Below are 17,614 nucleotides of genomic sequence, written 5' to 3' on the forward strand. Positions count from 1 at the left end.
ATAAAATTACACTTTTCAGGGGCCCGAGGGGTAGCACAGAGGTAAGGTGTTTGCCTTGCATGCGGCCAACACAGGACAGACCCTGTTCGAATCCTGGAATCTCATATGGTCCCTGGAGCCTGCCCAGGATCGACTTCTGAGCACAGAGCGAGGAGTAATCCCTGAGTGCTGCCAAGTGTGATTCAAAAAAACAACAAAAATCAAAACAAAGCAGACAAAAACAACTACACTTTTCAGTTAGATCTACCAGAATTTAGCCTTGGCCAAACTCTATAAAATCATGTACAGATCATGGTCCACTCTGAGAGATGAAAAGTAGGTACTTGACATAATTCTTAACTGCATTGACTGGACCTTCCACAAATGTTCCAATAAAGAAATTGTTCTTTCTTCTTCCTAAAGTACTTATTACCCTTAATAACACCTGTTATGACTAAGGCCTTTAGCAAAAAGAATGTTAGCTTAAATTGTATGCTGTTAGTTATAATTTGCCTGCTGGGAAAAATGTTACCTAAGTAATAAATACATTTTATTAATAGAAAACTAGGTCAAATGAGAGAGAAAAAAAAAGTCCACTCTTCAACTACCTTGTTCTTCTTTCCCTCATCTGTACTACTTTCCTGAAGCTGCATGTGTTCTGGGAATGATTCTAGCTGATGGGGCAGGCAGAGTTCTTCTTACAATGCAAACTGTAAGAAAAATACTTGAATCTGTGATATTGGTCCCCTTTGTTCTGGCCTCTTTTTCTGCAACAATTTATCACCCTTTAGGCTCTCTACCTTTATCTAAATGTGATGTGACACCATGATCTGGAAAGCTTCCTCACATTAAAATACCAGAAGTATTGAAAATTTTGCATATCACCTTATTCAGGAGCATTTGTGTTTCAAGACAAAATATAGAAAGAAAGGGCAAGTATAAAATGAAGAAATTAATTCCTAACAGTGGAATGGCAAGCCTTTTCCAGTTGATGAAAACCAATTATGTGCATATTTAAAGTCATTCATTGTGTCATTCAGTCAACCACAAAATATTTACTATTTGCAAGTCTGGAAAAGGTTGTTGTTGGTATCTTAATAAAACAAATATAGAACCTGCTATCACAAAACTAACAATATACAATTTGTTTCATCTGATTCACATAAGTATTTTGAATCCTCATTCAACATTTTGACCAACAAATTTCAGATATCCTTTACTTTTTAGAACTTCCCCCCACCCAACTTCCAGATGTTTCCATACTAACTTTAGGTAAAAGCTTTACTTAGTTCTGATTTCTGCCCAGGCTTTCATTTTTAGTCTCTGTGGAAGAAAAGAAGGTTCCAGAAGCTTTCCTAAGCTTTTCTCTCAAAGGCTTCAGTCACTTTCAAACTTTCAAAATGGAGAGACTTCTTAAATAGCTTCTGTGTGAAATGATCATCATAGTAGAAGTAGAAGCTTTCTTCAAAGAGAAAAGTTACTCAGTACTTTAGAAAGTGAGATACCACTCTTTCCAGAAGACTATGACAGAAAGAAGTAAGGAACCAATGGGCCCAAAATTTGAAAAAATGTTGGAAACATTCTCTAAAAATGGCCAATTGTTGTCAATATGTTGTAGGGTGATTGCACCATACTGATAAGTATTGTCTATGCTAATGAAAAACCTCTAGAATTACTCCTGAATTGCCTCCTGCATTAACTCTTTATCTATTTTACTTTAAATAATATATATATCATTGTTTACTCAAATCCATAGCTACTCTTTCCTATTTTGTCTCATCAAATTTAATGTAGCTGGTTTATTTTGATTCTATCTTACAGTAAATAAGGAGAGATAGATAGTTTTGTCATGAGAATTGCAATGTTAGCAGCAAAAAATAAAATTTATTGAAGAAGCTGATGACAGGCAAAAGAAATATTTTCATATGATTTTCAGGTCCCAAGTAAAATATTAGAAGCTATTCAGGGGCGTTGTGGATGGCAACAGTGATCAAATATGCATTCCACTAATGTTGTGGTTGTTATAAAGAATAAGATAAAGTAATTTTGGAGTAATCTTCACTGTAAAGATGGGAATAGCTGTTTAAATTTGTAGTCTGCATAGAAACTTATTTCTGGAGACAATTTTCAAGGCTTCTCTAGCAGACTTTGAAGACCAAGAATTAGAGATACTTATAAAAACTGTTTGATCTATATTTAGGGGAAAGAAGTTATATAAAGGTAAAGGAAGTAAAATACTTGACTGGTTCTGTATGAAGCAAAATTAGTCTTCTCGAGTAAGTTTTTGCACATGGAGTCATTCTGTAATGACTTTAAAGTAAGTTAGGGTCCAGAGCAAAGCACATCTGGTATGGCCTTTGCCTTGAACTAGCCAACCAAGTTTGATCCCCCAGCATCCCATATAATCCCCCATGCCTGCCAGGAGTGATTTCTAAGTAGAGCCAGGAATATCCACTGAGTGCCACCTGGTGTAACCCTAAAAATTAATAATTGGAGCATTGTTAGGACTCTGTATCAAAAGCTATCAGGACATTTCTGATAAACATTTCTATTTGTTATACAAATCTTAACAATGAGTGAAAAAAAGTGGCGGCAACAAGAACATGTAGATGGTCAAGATTAAGATTTGAATTTTTCTCCTGGATTTATGCCAAAGAATCACATCTAATTTTGACTTATAACTTTGATATCCACACGCCAATTTAAATTGTGTATCATTTCAAGCATAAAATAATCTCGTGCTATTTTTTACCACTTATTTTTTTAAAGATAAGTGCCATGTATAAGGCACAAAAGTTTTTCTGTATCCCACTCTTACATACACATCTATCTTCCATTCTATACCACTTTTCCAATTCATGCTGAAGGAGGGAACCCATGGGACTCTTGTATAGCTGTGACCATGTATATTTTTATAAAACACAGTTGGATAGGGTCAAATAACTATTTAGAAATAGAGCTATTGATTCATTGTGCTCATTTACAATTTTTCCCAATTCTATGGTCCAGAACGTTTTATCTTGTTCCCTTCAACAAGCTCAGTTCTACCTATACCACAGTTTCCAACATATTCCAGCTCAAATATTTCACTCACCCATTCAAGTAACTTTATCTTCTCTAAGCTTTAAGCTTTCCAATAAGGATAATGTTTGCAATAACAGAATATTTTCAAACCTACTCCAGAGAAAATGTTCCTCAGTTACAAACTGAACTGACTGTACTGAGCTGAATAATGCCACTCCTCACTCTTGACAGAAATCCATAAGAAACTCAAAATATGATTTAATGGGGAAATAGGATTTTCTGTCTATAGGTTGTTAAAATGAATTTAATATGTACCTTTATAAGAACAGAGACACAAGGACAGAGGAAGGAAGTCATGAAAAGACAACAGTTTGCTCTCACAAGCCAAAAAATGCCAATGCCAATCAGCAACCATCAGAAGTTGGTAAATGTAAGAAAAGAGTCTTTACAGAATCCTAGTTGAGTCTATAGAGATAATTATTGCCCCGATTTACACCTTTATTTGAGATTTCTAACTTTTAAAACTATCAAAGAATAAATCTCTGTTGTTTTTTATTTGCTTTGTGGTTTAAAATAAAGAATGCTTTAATATTTATGTGAGTAAATACAATTCTTTACTCAAAAAATACTGCATAGCAACACTTACATGAGGAATTTATTTTAATTACAATTCTTTCACAGTTGTATTTCAGGCATATGGTGACAATGAATTAGGGCTATTTCCATCACCAGTGTTGACCCCCCCCCTTCCATCATAGTTCCCAGCATGCATCCCATACTTTCACCCTTAACTCCCTGGACTTCTAGTGTAACCAATCCATTTTGAGTTTAGCTTGTTATAATTTGGTTTTCTTGATTCTATTGTTGTTGACTTGAGCTTGGTTATTTAGATCTGACTATTTTTAAAATCTCTGTTGTTTTAAGACAACAAGTTTGTGGCAAAGGTTTATAGTACCACTGGGCAACTAATGTATAAACTCCCTCATGAAGTACTACAGATTTCAGAGTTTGGGATGTCAAGTGGTTATCAATAATTGATGCTTTTTGACTATCAGGAAGTCATTTTGTAATGATTGTGAAGGGCAAGACAACTGTTCAGTAATGGAGACAATGGGCTATTCTCATAATAGATACCTGTGAAGCACAAGAGCTCAAGTTGTGATATTCCAGTGCTAACCATAAATTCAAGTCCAAGAGATGTACAAATTCAGACATTTTTGTGAGTTTCTGGAAATAAGAAACTAAATACAATATATTTTCTATTCAGAAGCACTGTGTCACCTATGAACTTCCCTCTCTTGTTTTAAAATACAAGTTGTAAAATTATAAGCAGAGGAAAAGATTATCATTTAATCAAACATTCTGAGTCTCTGATATGCTAACTTGATTATTGAGTTACAGCACGTGTAGTTTTCGATTTTCCCATACATGTTTTTTTTTCACAGAAAACATTGGTTTGGTGAATATATGTACAAGAAATATTTGAGTTAAAAATTATGGGAAATTGACTAAATTAATTACCATATTTATTAGCTTGAAATCCTTTGTGAGTAATAAGAAAAGTTAAAATGGGTTAGATAGTAATAGTCATTACCTCAAGAAGTTCATCGTTAAGTTTTTCAGAGACAGGTTGTTCATCTAATCAGTGAAAATATCTGTGCCCATAAATTTCTATTTTTCATCTCGCTTTTTTCAGCATATTGTAATGGTTCCCCTCATGACTGCAGCAGCACTAACAATCACAAACATGTACACAGTATCCACATGAAAAATGTTCTTTTCTCCCACATGTACATACGAAGAGAACAAAATTTTCCCAAAACCTTATTTTTAGTTTCCCTTTCATCTCATTGTTCAAGATATCATCACATTTCATGCCTAACCTAGAGTATAAGAATAAACTTTGGATCATCAGAATTGACTTAATTCTTTAACAATCAGTATTCGGTCTCTAGAACTAGGGTAGTATCCAAGCAAAAATAAATCACATTCTCTTGACGATGTTTACCTTTTGGAGGAAACCATACTTCTATAGATTATGGGAAAAAAATGTTTTTGGCCTCTCAGAACCAATACCTCATTTTCCATATCAACAAACTTCATAGAAGTATTCAGATTCTATGTTTCAATTATGTTTAGCAAAATCATTTTAGGCAATCTTATTCTGGTTTTTTTGTTTTTGTTTGTTTTAATATTTTTTTCTTTATTTAAACATCTTGATTACAAATATGATTGTGATTAGCTTTCAGTCATGTAAAGAACATCCCCCTTCACCAGTGCAACATTCCCACACCAATGTCCCAAATCTCCCTCCATCCCACCCCACCCCCACCTGTACTCCAGACAGGCTTTCCAGTTCCTTCATTCATTCACGTGATTATGGTAATTCTCTGTGTAGTTATTTCTTTAACTGCACACACCACTCTTTGTGGTGAGCTTCATGAAGTGAGCTGGAAGTTCCAGCCCTCCTCTCATTGTCTCTGAGGATTGTTGCAAAAGTGACTTTTATTTTTCTTAAAACCCATAGATGAGTGAGACTATTCTGCGTGTTTGCTTGTTTTGCAAGAGATTAGCTTTCCCAGACTCTTGTATTCAGATAGCACAGATACGTGACTAGTCAATGAGCTGAGTAAAAGTGTTCAGAGATCTAAATATTCTAAATGTACCTTTATATTTATATTTTTATTTTCTGTAAGTATCTAAACATATCTATCAATGTATCAAAAACATAATTACAGTATAAATACTAGCTTAAGCTACTTTTCCCTCGCCCCACTACTCCCACTCTTCTTTTTCATTTTGAGAATGGCCGTATTGCCATAAACATGTCATAGCAAACCTAGAGCTTTGGTCTGTACAGTATGAAGGTTCATCAGGGAGGAATACAAAGCTACCTTATAGGAATTAGGAAAGGAGAAAACATGTGTTTCCCTTCAGTGATTCCCATGATGATCAATTTAACCAGATAACCAGATTTGTTTATATAAATTGATATGGTATAGGTAAATGACCCCTTCAGCTTCTGGTATAGGTAAATGACCCCTTCAGCTTCCTTGACACTGGTTGTGCGTCATCCAACTACCTTGACCTCCAGAAGGTCTTAAGCAGCAAACCATTTTATTCCTTTCTCACCCCTAAATTCCCTCACATATCTTCTACTCATTCATAGTCACAGTTTTATAAAGTACAGGCAAAGCAATAAACTTCCAAAGTACGCTTGGAAAAGAGGATCTGAAAATGTCAGTAATGACATGGAATGAGCTGGCACAGCAAACACATGCAGCAAAGAGGAACTTAGGAAATGCCACAGAATCAGCTCACTTCTTTCTCAAATTATGACAATGACTTCACTCAAATTGATTGTACAAATATAATATGTATTATGCTGTCACCATATACCTTCATCAGGCAAGTGTTATGGGAGCTTGAAACTATTTATTCATTACTTTAATCCAAAATGTAGTATATGTCACTTCTGAATATTTTTCATTTGAAAGGTCAAATGAAGGAGGTAGAAGAGAAATTTTCAGGAACAGAGTATAGTAAGAAAAATTTTAAAGATTTTCTAACTAGAGTTTTTACTACAGGTTTTCTCATAAAGGCCCATCCTTATTCAGGTAACAGAGTAATTGGTCTTGTACCAGAATAAAAATCTGTTTTTCTGTGACATTTTCTAATGTTTTATCTAATGATCTACTTTTTTAATTTTAATACAAGTATCTTAGACTGAGGGGTGGATGAAATCATAATCTGTTGCATGAAAGGACATCAATAACTTGGGGCCTGAGAGGTGGCACAAGCAATAAGGTGTCTGCTTTGCCCGCGCTTGCTTAGGAAGGACTGAAGTTCGATCCTCTGGCATCCCATATGGTCCCCCAAGCCAGCAGCAATTTCTTTTTTTTTTCCTTCGGTTTTTGGGCCACACCCAGCGTACTCAGTGGTTACTCCTGGCTCCTGCTCAGAAATAGCTCCTGGCAGGCACGGGGGACCATATGGGACACCGGGATTCGAAGCAACCACCTTAGGTCCTGGATCGGCTGCTTGCAAGGCAAATACCGCTGTGCTATCTCTCCGGGCCCCCAGCAGCAATTTCTGAGCCCATAGCCTGGAGTAACCCCTGAGCATCACAGGGTGTGGCCCAAGAACCAAAAAAAAAAGACACCAATAACTTAATACAAATATACATTCCTTGACATAAATATACTGCTTTTTAGAGCTGGGAGTTCAGCGGTTAGATTCAAAGCCCAGCACCACATAGTTCCGAAAGCATTTCTGGGTACAGTCCTGGGACACCCCCCCCCCTGAGCATTTACCCATGTTACCATGGAGGTTCTTAGCATCATTGGGTTGACTCAGTTAATCACCTGTACCCCACGTCACAGAACCTCAGCAGTATTATCCTCAGGTCCAGGCATAAACTTTGAGCCACTTTGACTGAGCCCCAGGCCTCCTGAACATTACATGGATAACCCTCAAAAGCTAGTAAAATAAACACAGTATTGTTTTTTACACTTTCTAGCTCTTCTACTGCAAGTCAGAAATTTCTATCAGGCTCATTACTTCCCGTGAGCTTAAGAAGACTTCACGAGCATGACCATGATGTTCCTCACTGGACTTTCTTGTCAGAGGGATAAATTAACATTAATGTTCAATCAAAACTTCCATGAAGAATCATAATTACTGTGATAACTGAGGTTTTTGTTTCATTTAATCAGTGAAGGTTTTAGATCAATAGCCATCACCCCATCATAGAAAAGAGCTATGATTATGGAAGTGGGATGGAAAGTCCCAATAATGAGAATCAGAGAGATAGATAAGGCACTCACCTTGCAAGAGGTAGCCCTTAGTTTGATCCCTGGCACCTAATATGATCCCACTGAGCCCCCAGAGTAATCCCTAAGCTCAGAGTTAGGAAAAAGCTGTGAACACAGCTGAATCTGCCTTCTTCCCACCACTCAAAATGAAATTTCTAAATGCACAATAATAATAAGGCTTTAAGCATTGCCTCATACAGTCTACCAGTACTTTCTCCTAATCTTATTTTTTTCTGGTTTCCATCTCTACTTAGTTTCTGTAGATGGAAATAACAGTTTGAACTAAGTATCAGACTTTCCTCTGGACAGAATTTTGGATTTTACTGGAATTTGTGACAATCACTGAGTTAATTTCACTACCAATGCTACCCTCTCATAAAACAAAGGTACTACTAGCCCAGTTCAAATGTCCTCTGAATTTAGCAGAGACTTAGACATCAGAAAAAAATGAATTCCTCTCAGCTTTGCCTTAAAAGTTAAGAGAAATAGATGGAGAATTAATATAGATTTTACTTTGATATATAATAAATGTTTCTTGGAAAAATTCTATGCATTTCCCAAAAATAGCATTGTTCTAGGAATTAGAAGACATAAATACCTGTATGATCCTTATTAATATCCTAATATCTCTGATCAAAATATTTTGACCACTCTATCCCAGAAATCCTTTCCAAATATCAAAGTACATGAACAAATGAAGGGAGTGAATTAGAAAGACAGATGTATAATCTTTATATGTAATAAGTATTTCTTTTTTTTTTTTTTTTTTTTTTGGTTTTTGGGCCACACCCGGCGGTGCTCAGGGGTTACTCCTGGCTGTCTGCTCAGAAATAGCTCCTGGCAGGCTCAGGGGACCATATGGGACACCGGGATTCGAACCAACCACCTTTGGTCCTGGATCGGCTGCTTGCAAGGCAAACACCGCTGTGCTATCTCTCCGGGCCCTGTAATAAGTATTTCTTAAACAACACAGCTGAGCATGCTAAAGGAGGTACCAAGCAAACAATTCAGGATGGGTAATTCTCTCCTCCCCTTCCCTCAGAGAAAGCAACCAATATTTGGTTTTAGATAGGCTGATTAACAACCTAGAGAAAAGTCAAAGGTATTTATTTACAGGATTCCTTATGCTAACCATTTCCCCAGTGCAGTGAATGTTAAATCATGATGAGGAAGGTAGATTTAAAACTCTTAAAGTTCCAGAAGCTAGAGTTCAAACAGACTGTTACCAATTGCCTCCTATTTGCAATGTCTAATTATTAATTTTTTAAACTGTGTTTAATGTATTACATAAAGTAAACAAGTCCTAGATGATACTCAAATACTGCAAAGAACATAAATTTTCTCTTAATTTAATTATATTCTCAACAAACATAAATGTGAGGGTCTATGCTGCTAGAGAATATAAGATATCCAGAAAGTAAATCTTTGACAAATTATGTTTCTCTGGATTACCCAACCAATTTCTGTAGCAACTTAAGCAGCTTTCAATTCTCGGGTGTCTTCTTTTCTGACTTTCAAGTAGCCCCTATATATCAGCCTTTTAGCTGATACTGGTTTAAGGTGTTTTGCTCAAGCTGCACTTGCAAATAGAAGTGAAAGCTTAAAATAAGAAGCCTTAAGTTTATAAAACTAATTATAAAGTGGAGATAGTGAAAAATATCTTGGTGGAAAATTAGACATTGACCAGCCAGTCTGCCAGCTTGCCCACTCTCTAGGGCACATGGTGTCCTGTTGGGATAGTTCTAATTTCTAGCATAGAATTACCACCCTCCATAGGGCCTGAGAATAAAACAAAAGGATATTTGGGTTTTTAATTCTTGTTTGTTTGTTTGTTTGTTTTGACCATACCTGATAGCACTCAGGGATTACTCTTGGCTCTGCACTCAGAAATTACTCCCAGCAGGCTCAGGGGACGATATAGGATGCCAGGCATCAGGAATACCAGGTCAGCCATATGCAAGACAAACAAACACACTTCCCACTTTTTATTCTTGTGTTAACTATGAGAATGGGGATAGGAGTGGGAAGTTATTAACAGATACTAGAAGACAACAGCAGGTGCTCAAAATCTGAGCAAGCCACAAAACAATTTTTTACATTGGCAGAAAATTATCACTTCTTCAATAAGAAACACTATATGGTTTCCCCTTTCTGAGTACTTTAAATAATGTAGTCTTTTGGAGAGAGAGAACCATTATAATAGAGAGCCAGCAGCAAGACAATATGGAAAGGTCACTTGAAAAGGAGTAAAGAATTTTGTAGATATAACATATTATACCATTAACCCACTTGTCTACACTTATCAAATTCAGAATTCCCAGAAGTAGCTGATGATGGAAGCACAGAGAGCTTTGCTAGAGACTGCAGTTTCAATAACAATATTTAGGTGTTAAAGCCAGAAAATAAAAAAAATTAATGCTGTTAGTGGAGAATACAAGAACATGGGGCTAAGAATTGGAGCTTTGGAGATAGATGAATTGGACTGAAATTCCAATTAGAATGAAATACTCCATAGATCAGAGGGGACCTTGAACAGGAAACTAATAACTCTGTTTCAGACTTATCACTGGTAAAATAAGAATAATAGCAGTACAGGATTATTTCTAAGATTAAATAAATAGGAGTCAGAGATAGTATAGTAAGTAAGTGCTTGTCTTGCAGGCAGTCAACCAAGTTCAGTTCCTAACACATGGTCCTCTGAGCCCCATTAGGTATAATTCCTGAGAAGACTCAGAACTAAACCCTGAGCACTGCTGCATATGTCACCCCAAGAAGATTAAATGCATATATGTGGAAGCGTTCCTTAATTCTATTCCCAGACAAATATTGACAAAGACCTTCTAAAAACCAAGGCATCTCCAGATCTTAAAAAATGAGTCCCTATTCTCAAAATTGTAGAGATAAATATAGGCGTATGGAACTATTCAAAAGTAGAGTGCTCCTATAAAACCAGTTGTAAGTCAAAAGGGCAATTAAGTGAAGAAGCAATTATGTTAATTTACATGCACAAAATTGATCACCCTAGACTCAAAAATCACGCATAAACCCTAAAATAAACCTAAACTAATAAAAGCAGTAATGCTACGTTGCACAGAGTTTGCATAAAATAGTTCTAGGGAAGAAGCTTGTTGCCACTCACAATGTGTCACAAAGACAAATTAGATTATCTAATGCCTCTAGAGTGGTTAGGAAACAACACACACTGGTTGTTATTTGGTTTGCTAGGGGCCACACCACACTCAGTGCTCAGAAGCAGCACCTTGACAATTACTCAGAGTTGCTTCTAGCAGTACTCACGGGACCACATAATACTGGAGGACGAAACACAGGGACTTCCACAATGCAAAGTATGTGTCGACTCCTTTGAGTTATCTCAGATATCTCCCAGTACTGAGCATCATTTATAGTTTTTTTTCTTAAATCATACAAGTAAAAATCCTCTTCAGAGAAGACAAGTCCTCATGTAGGTCTTTCATAAAAGCAAAGTGTAATAATATAAACTTTCAAAAAAGTGGAGGCCCTGTACCATCAGTCTACCCACTTTATGGATTTTGGTTTCACTCTGCCAGGCAGGAAGTGGCTATTGCTGATTTAATTCATTTTGGTAGCTTATAACTATAGACTAAGCTGAGATGGCCACACTTCCACCTCCCAGTTTGAGATGGATCTCCAATCTTTCTAGTATTGGGAAAGTGGAACTCCAGAGTTTCTAAGAATTACTGGAGATAATTTAGAGAAGAAAAAGGATATATATAAATCCTAGAAAAATGAGGATTAATTTGCAATGGCCCACCAAAGAGGAGAAGTACAAGTGAATATATGTGCAGCCAGGGGCAATGATCCAGACTGTTTGAGTCAACAACACTCAGCTGCCCTCCAGGACAAGATCAAAGCAAACAAATCCATCTTGGCTACTCCAAACTCTGAAGTAATAGGGAGGCAGAAGAACCAGAGTAATATGTGCAACTAAGATCAAAGGATGGCAATGCCCAGATCTGCTCACCACTTCTTCCTGAAGTCAATTCAGGAATGAAGAAGTGGACTCCTCAGAACTGTTGACTGTATACAGTGAGTATTTCTCTTTCTCTCTCTGTCTCTGTCTCTCTCAAATAAATTTCTAAACTTGTTACTGGAAATCAGATTCCTTAGATTGTTCCATATGCCCAAATCTGACAGTTAAACTGGCACACTTTGATTCCCATTTCAAAACGTGTGTAGAGACACAACCGAGCGACTGACTTCCATGTCACATCCTGTTCTCTCAATCCAGCTTTTGACATTTGCAGATGACTCTTCCAAGGAAATAAACTAAGTGCAGATAGAACTCAGTCTTTTCCCTTTAAGTCATCTTTTTCTTTAACATATTCTTCATCAAAGATGCACTAGAAAACACTGTCTAGTGCGTAGAGAAGGTGTAATTTTTCAGTTTCTCACTGAGACGCAGGTTGGCAAATAGGTTAATTTTAACTTCACAGATTGCAAGGTGTGTGAATAGAACAGCTATATCAAGAACAAAATAGAGCTGAGAAGAAAGGGCTGCTCTGAAGCACCAAGCTGTTTTCATCCCAAAGGTCATAGAGGGCATTGTGGGCTATCACAATGTTCACTGAAATAATGTTTGAAAGAAAGAAAAGGACATATAAGCTTTTCATTGATAGTAAGTATAACAAACATTGATTAGGTGCTTAAGTGTATGTCATGCACTACACTAGGAATATAATACACAGAATATCAGTTTATTCTTACAATCCTCTGAGAAAAATATTTCAGTTTCCTTTTAGTGGATGGAGATGTTTGGGCCAGGAGAAATTAACTAGTTGCCTAAAATCCTTCAGCCTGTCTGTGGTGGCAGTAAGATTCACATCGAGGTCCCTGTACCTTCAGAGTCCTTGCCCCATTTACCATTCTGGATTGTGCCATAAATATAATGATAAGAAAAGATCATTGTTGTTAACACTCAGTTGCCTGGAGCTTCTTACTGTTTATGGATTACTCAGCCTCTCACCACATTCTTTACAGTATTCATTAGCTAAATCCTCCTTCAGCAAATCAAACTTACAGGTACTAACAGTATGATGAGTGGAAAAAAGAAAGTGATTGATTTGATGCACGTGGTATCAAACCTAGGAAGGAAGAAATGAAAACTAGTGCAGAGAGTCAGATTTAGGGATTAAGTGCATGTTTCAGTTATCAAAAGTAGTCAGTGTTGTTCAGAAACCACCCAATCAAGTCAGCTCCAAATCAGTTTTGTTTGCTTTGCCCTTTTACCTACCTAATTAGCCTAGACAAAGACTTCATTTCTGATTTTAGATGAACAAAGTCACTCTGTATGAAATATAACTGGTTCTACCAGTCACACGGCAGCAAGAGCCCACCTTTAGATTACATACAAGCCAGTCAGGAACAAGGTCATTAAGTCATTTTAAGGGCTCATACTCCAACGGTCTACCCCATCAAGGTGTGTTCATTCACTGTAATTGAAAAGCCTAAAGAAGACTATCATGCCCCTCAAAATGAATAGATCCTTTAAAGGATGTAACTTCAAAACAAATGACTTGGATGATCAGTTCTATCATTCCTGGGTATAGATTCTGATCTCAAGGATGAAAACACACATTCACAAATATATACTCAAATGTTTTGTTGAAATGTTTTCAAGGGCTTGAGAAATAGTACCACGAATAGGGTGCTTGCCTTGCAAGCAGGCAACCTAGGCTCTATTTCTGGCATCTTGTGGGTGGCCTGAGCACTGCTAGGAGTAATCCCTGAATGCAAAGCCAAGAGTAAGCTGTGAACATAGCCAGGTGTAAAAGAAAATTTTCACTGACGAAAAATGTTTTCACTGGTAATAAAGTAAATTTTTTTCTTTTTATTTCAGGGGAGAGCGCACACACAGCCCCCCACTACCACAAATTACTCAGTCAAGTTTCCCACTTTTGGGGAAATCGCAGGGGTCAGCACACCCGGAGTGCAATGGGTGAGCCTTGTTTGCCCTGGGGAAACCATGGTATCACCCTGCCAGGTAAGTATAATAAAGTAATTTTTTTTCTGGTTTTTGGGCCACACCCAGCGGTGCTCAGGGGTTACTCCTGGCTGTCTGCTCAGAAATAGCTCCTGGCAGGCACGGGGGAACATATGGGACACCGGGATTCGAACCAACCACCTTTGGTCCTGGATCGGCTGCTTGCAAGGCAAACATCGCTGTGCTATCTCTCCGGGCCCATAAATTTTTAAAGCAAAACAAAACTTTATTTTCTCAGCCACAAGTTCCATACTGACTGTTCAGGGCCATCTCTCAGAGAAGATAATCCCTACCAAGAACGCAAGCCAGGTTATATAGAAAGGGAATAAGTATAGGACCCTTCTAACTTATCATAATCTTTAAAATGATTGTCTAGGGTACCTTCCTACTCTCCCTTATGTCCTTTCCAGACAGGCTACCTGTTATAGCCAGGTATCTTGTCGCATTGTTAATGGAAATTTAGGCTTGAGAAAGAGAAGCCTAAGAGGTTTACAACATGTAGTCCTTTACAAAATGGTTTCCCTCCTTGTTCAGAACATAGGGCTCCACATTCGCTCCTCTTTCTTATGAACCTAAGTCAAATCCTTGACTCTCCTTGAGGTTTCTCACCTTCATTCCTGCTTATGGACACATTCTGTAACCTTAGCACAAGCATCTTAACTGCAACTATGACTTACATAAATTTTTGTTAAACACTACTTAAAATCTGATTATTAGGGGCAAGGTTATGGCTCAAAGGTAGAATACACTCCTGGCATGTAACAAGGGACTGGGTTTGATTTCTAACACTATGAAGGTCAAGAGCACCGCTGGTTGTGGCTCTGATGGTCTCTGAATACTACTGGGAATGGGTCCCATGATAAATTATTAATTAATAGCATTAACTGTGGGATATAAAATAATTGTCTTGGAAAATGAGGGGAAATGCCAGTTCTGTATGATTTGAGGAAAAACAAAAAGAGGTAGAACAGCATAGAATACTAATTTGTATATTAAAATATTTTTCTTTAATGAAGTAATAATTTTTTAATTGTCTTGGAGAAATTCCTTTTGAATATTTTTGACAAAATTTACCCCTGAATTAAGTACAGCTAGTTCTACAGATTACAGAAGTCTATATTCTTGATCAATAGACACCATGGCAAAATATGCAACTGTTCACTCAAATTCATGATCTCTGTTTTTTTCAGGAACAACAGTTATACTATATTTTTCACCTTTCAGTTCAATGTAGACCTGTAGACATGGACTGTATGAGGATGTTCGGAAAGAGTTATAGATGTTAAGAGAATACATCTGAGATATACAAAGGAGATACACGTGTCCCTTTTATGTTTTAGAAATAGTCAATAGGGAGGGTGTTGTTTCCGAGACACCACTTTGGTCTGTGGTTTGGACAAGTGAAGAGCACATGGAGCCATGTCCTCCCCGTGTTGCCTGCTGAAGCTTCTTCCGACTCCCGGAGAGGCGTTTGCTTCCTAATTGCTGGAAGTCTGAATGGGGGGTGGGAGAAGTAAAAAATGTCTGAATTTCACCATTCCCTCCCAGCCCCTTGCAGGAACCAGGAAGCCTGGGATCTCCTTTAAATTGCTTCTAGCCAGAACCCTGAGCAGGTGTCCAGGAATAACCCTGGGGATTGGGAGGACGGAGAGAGAAGGCTGTGGGGAGGCAGCCGAGGCTGCATTTTCCTCTTAGCTTGGCCAAAAAGCCTACAGCGTAGAGCCATGCCGTCCATGTGTTGCCTGCTGAAGCTTCAGACTTCACCCAAAAAATTACTGTGAAAGATATGTAATCCACCTTGGCCAAAACAAAAATCATTAGTACAGAAAAATGGTTAAATGTGGAGTAATAGGAGGTGGGAGTGAGGGAGTAAAGGAATAAAACGAGCTCCTGTGCGGTTTTCAGATTATGACGAACAGATCAAACACAATGATATCCAAATATTTGTCAATATGTACCGCGCTGTCACAATGGACAGATTTAGTAAGGAAACTTCCTTGGGACTTCCTGAAGCCAGAACCTATTGTGCTGCTATTCCCACCTCGCTGGCTTGCCCAGGCCTGTGGCCCAGGGGAAGCCCTGGAGTTCTGGAGGAAGGAGGTAGAGAGGTGCTGGCGTGACCCATGTCCCGCACCCCTTCCTAGGTCTGGTTAAAGAGGCCTTTGCCATGGCACAGGGCTGCCAAACCCTATGCTGGCAGAACCGCCCGGCCTCCAGGAAGGAAAGAGCCATAGTAGCACTTTTTACAAATGTCCAAAACTGGAAACAACCCAGATGAGTGGCTAAAGAAACTGCAGTACAAACACACAATGAAACACTATGCAGCTGTGAGAAAAAAACGAAGTCATAAAATATGCCTTTACATGAATATATTTGGAAACTATTATGTTGAGCAAAATAAATCAGAGGGAGAAAAATATACACAGAAAAATTTTACTTAACTGTGGGATTTAAGAAAAAATAAAAGATAATATAGTAATAAGACCCAGAGTCAATAGAGATGAGGGCAGAAAGGACCAGTTCATAATACAAAGCTTACTACAAAGAGTGGCAAGTACAGTTAGAGAAATAACTCACCAACAACTATTATGACAGTGATAGTGAGTGAGAGAAATAGAATGACTGTCCCAAAGACAGGCAGGATATGGTGGAGGTGGGGGGGGGGACACTGGTGGTGGGAAAGTTGCACTGGTGAAGGGGTGCGCATTTTATGTTTGAAACCCATGTCTGTAACCATGATGCTTAAATAGGTTATTATTTAAAATTAAATTAAATTAAAAAAGAAGTACAGATATAAAATGCTATAATTTATATGTGGTATTTAGAATATCTGCATAAAATACAATGGTTTAAATGTCAGTTATCTAAAAAGAAATCTAGGAAAGAAATTGAGTGGAAGAGGAGAAACACAAATATGAAAGATGGGGGACATGAGCCAAGAGGTCTCAAGTGTATTTGGCATTGTTCAGAAAGGACAAAATTCAATATCCAAGCCAAAGTCAACAATAAGGAAATCATGAGACCCAAACTTTAAGAATCAAAACTTAAAATGGACCTGTTATGCTGGTAGGCTGGAGAACAAGGGTGCTCGCATGGAATAAACTCTGAGAACATTGGTGAAGGGAGGTTGACACTGGTTGTGAGATTGGCCAAAACACTTTATCTTAAACTTAAATATGAAGAACTTTGTAAATCACAACACTTGGTTGCTGCTCTTAGCACACATCTAAGAGAACACCAAGTCTTCTGAGGTGCTTGAATGCTAAGAGCTAGGATAAAATGAAAAGGCCAATTAAATGTGCTGAACTAAAAATGTCTTCTCATTCAGATTCCTCTCATATTAATCATTGGTCAATTTAAGTAATGCTTTGCTGATAATGTTCTCTCCACACTTTACTTCTTCCTCTGTCTTCTCTAATCTTGATTTCTTTGTAAACATGTATTGAAGGCAAAAGAAATTTGATCTCAAAATGGATTTCTGTTTTGGTTTTTGAGGTCTGCCAGTAATTTGTACCATCTAAGGACATCAGAAGCAGCTATTTTGACCGTAACCAGATGGCTGCAGATTCCCAAATTATCTGTATCTTCAGTGTAACATTTTTCCCATTTGTTTTATAGAACTTTTTGTGAATCTATGGGTATCTTTTATTTTAGTAATTAAAAAAATTCCCCCACGGAACATATTTTCATCCTTTCTTATTTTTTTCCCAATAGTAGTAAATTGTGATATTGTAATAAATTGAATAAGTATTCCACTTTATTATACTGCCTTTTA

General features: G+C 37.5%; 1 pseudogene; it reads right to left on the reverse strand.

Annotated features, from left to right (window-relative positions):
* Positions 1–13,692: 13,692 nt before the first annotated feature.
* On the reverse strand, positions 13,693–13,847 carry LOC126010297 (uncharacterized; annotated as a pseudogene).
* Positions 13,848–17,614: the final 3,767 nt, after the last annotated feature.

This window comes from Suncus etruscus, chromosome 5, assembly GCF_024139225.1.
Source record: "Suncus etruscus isolate mSunEtr1 chromosome 5, mSunEtr1.pri.cur, whole genome shotgun sequence".
Taxonomy (NCBI): Eukaryota; Metazoa; Chordata; class Mammalia; order Eulipotyphla; family Soricidae; genus Suncus; species Suncus etruscus.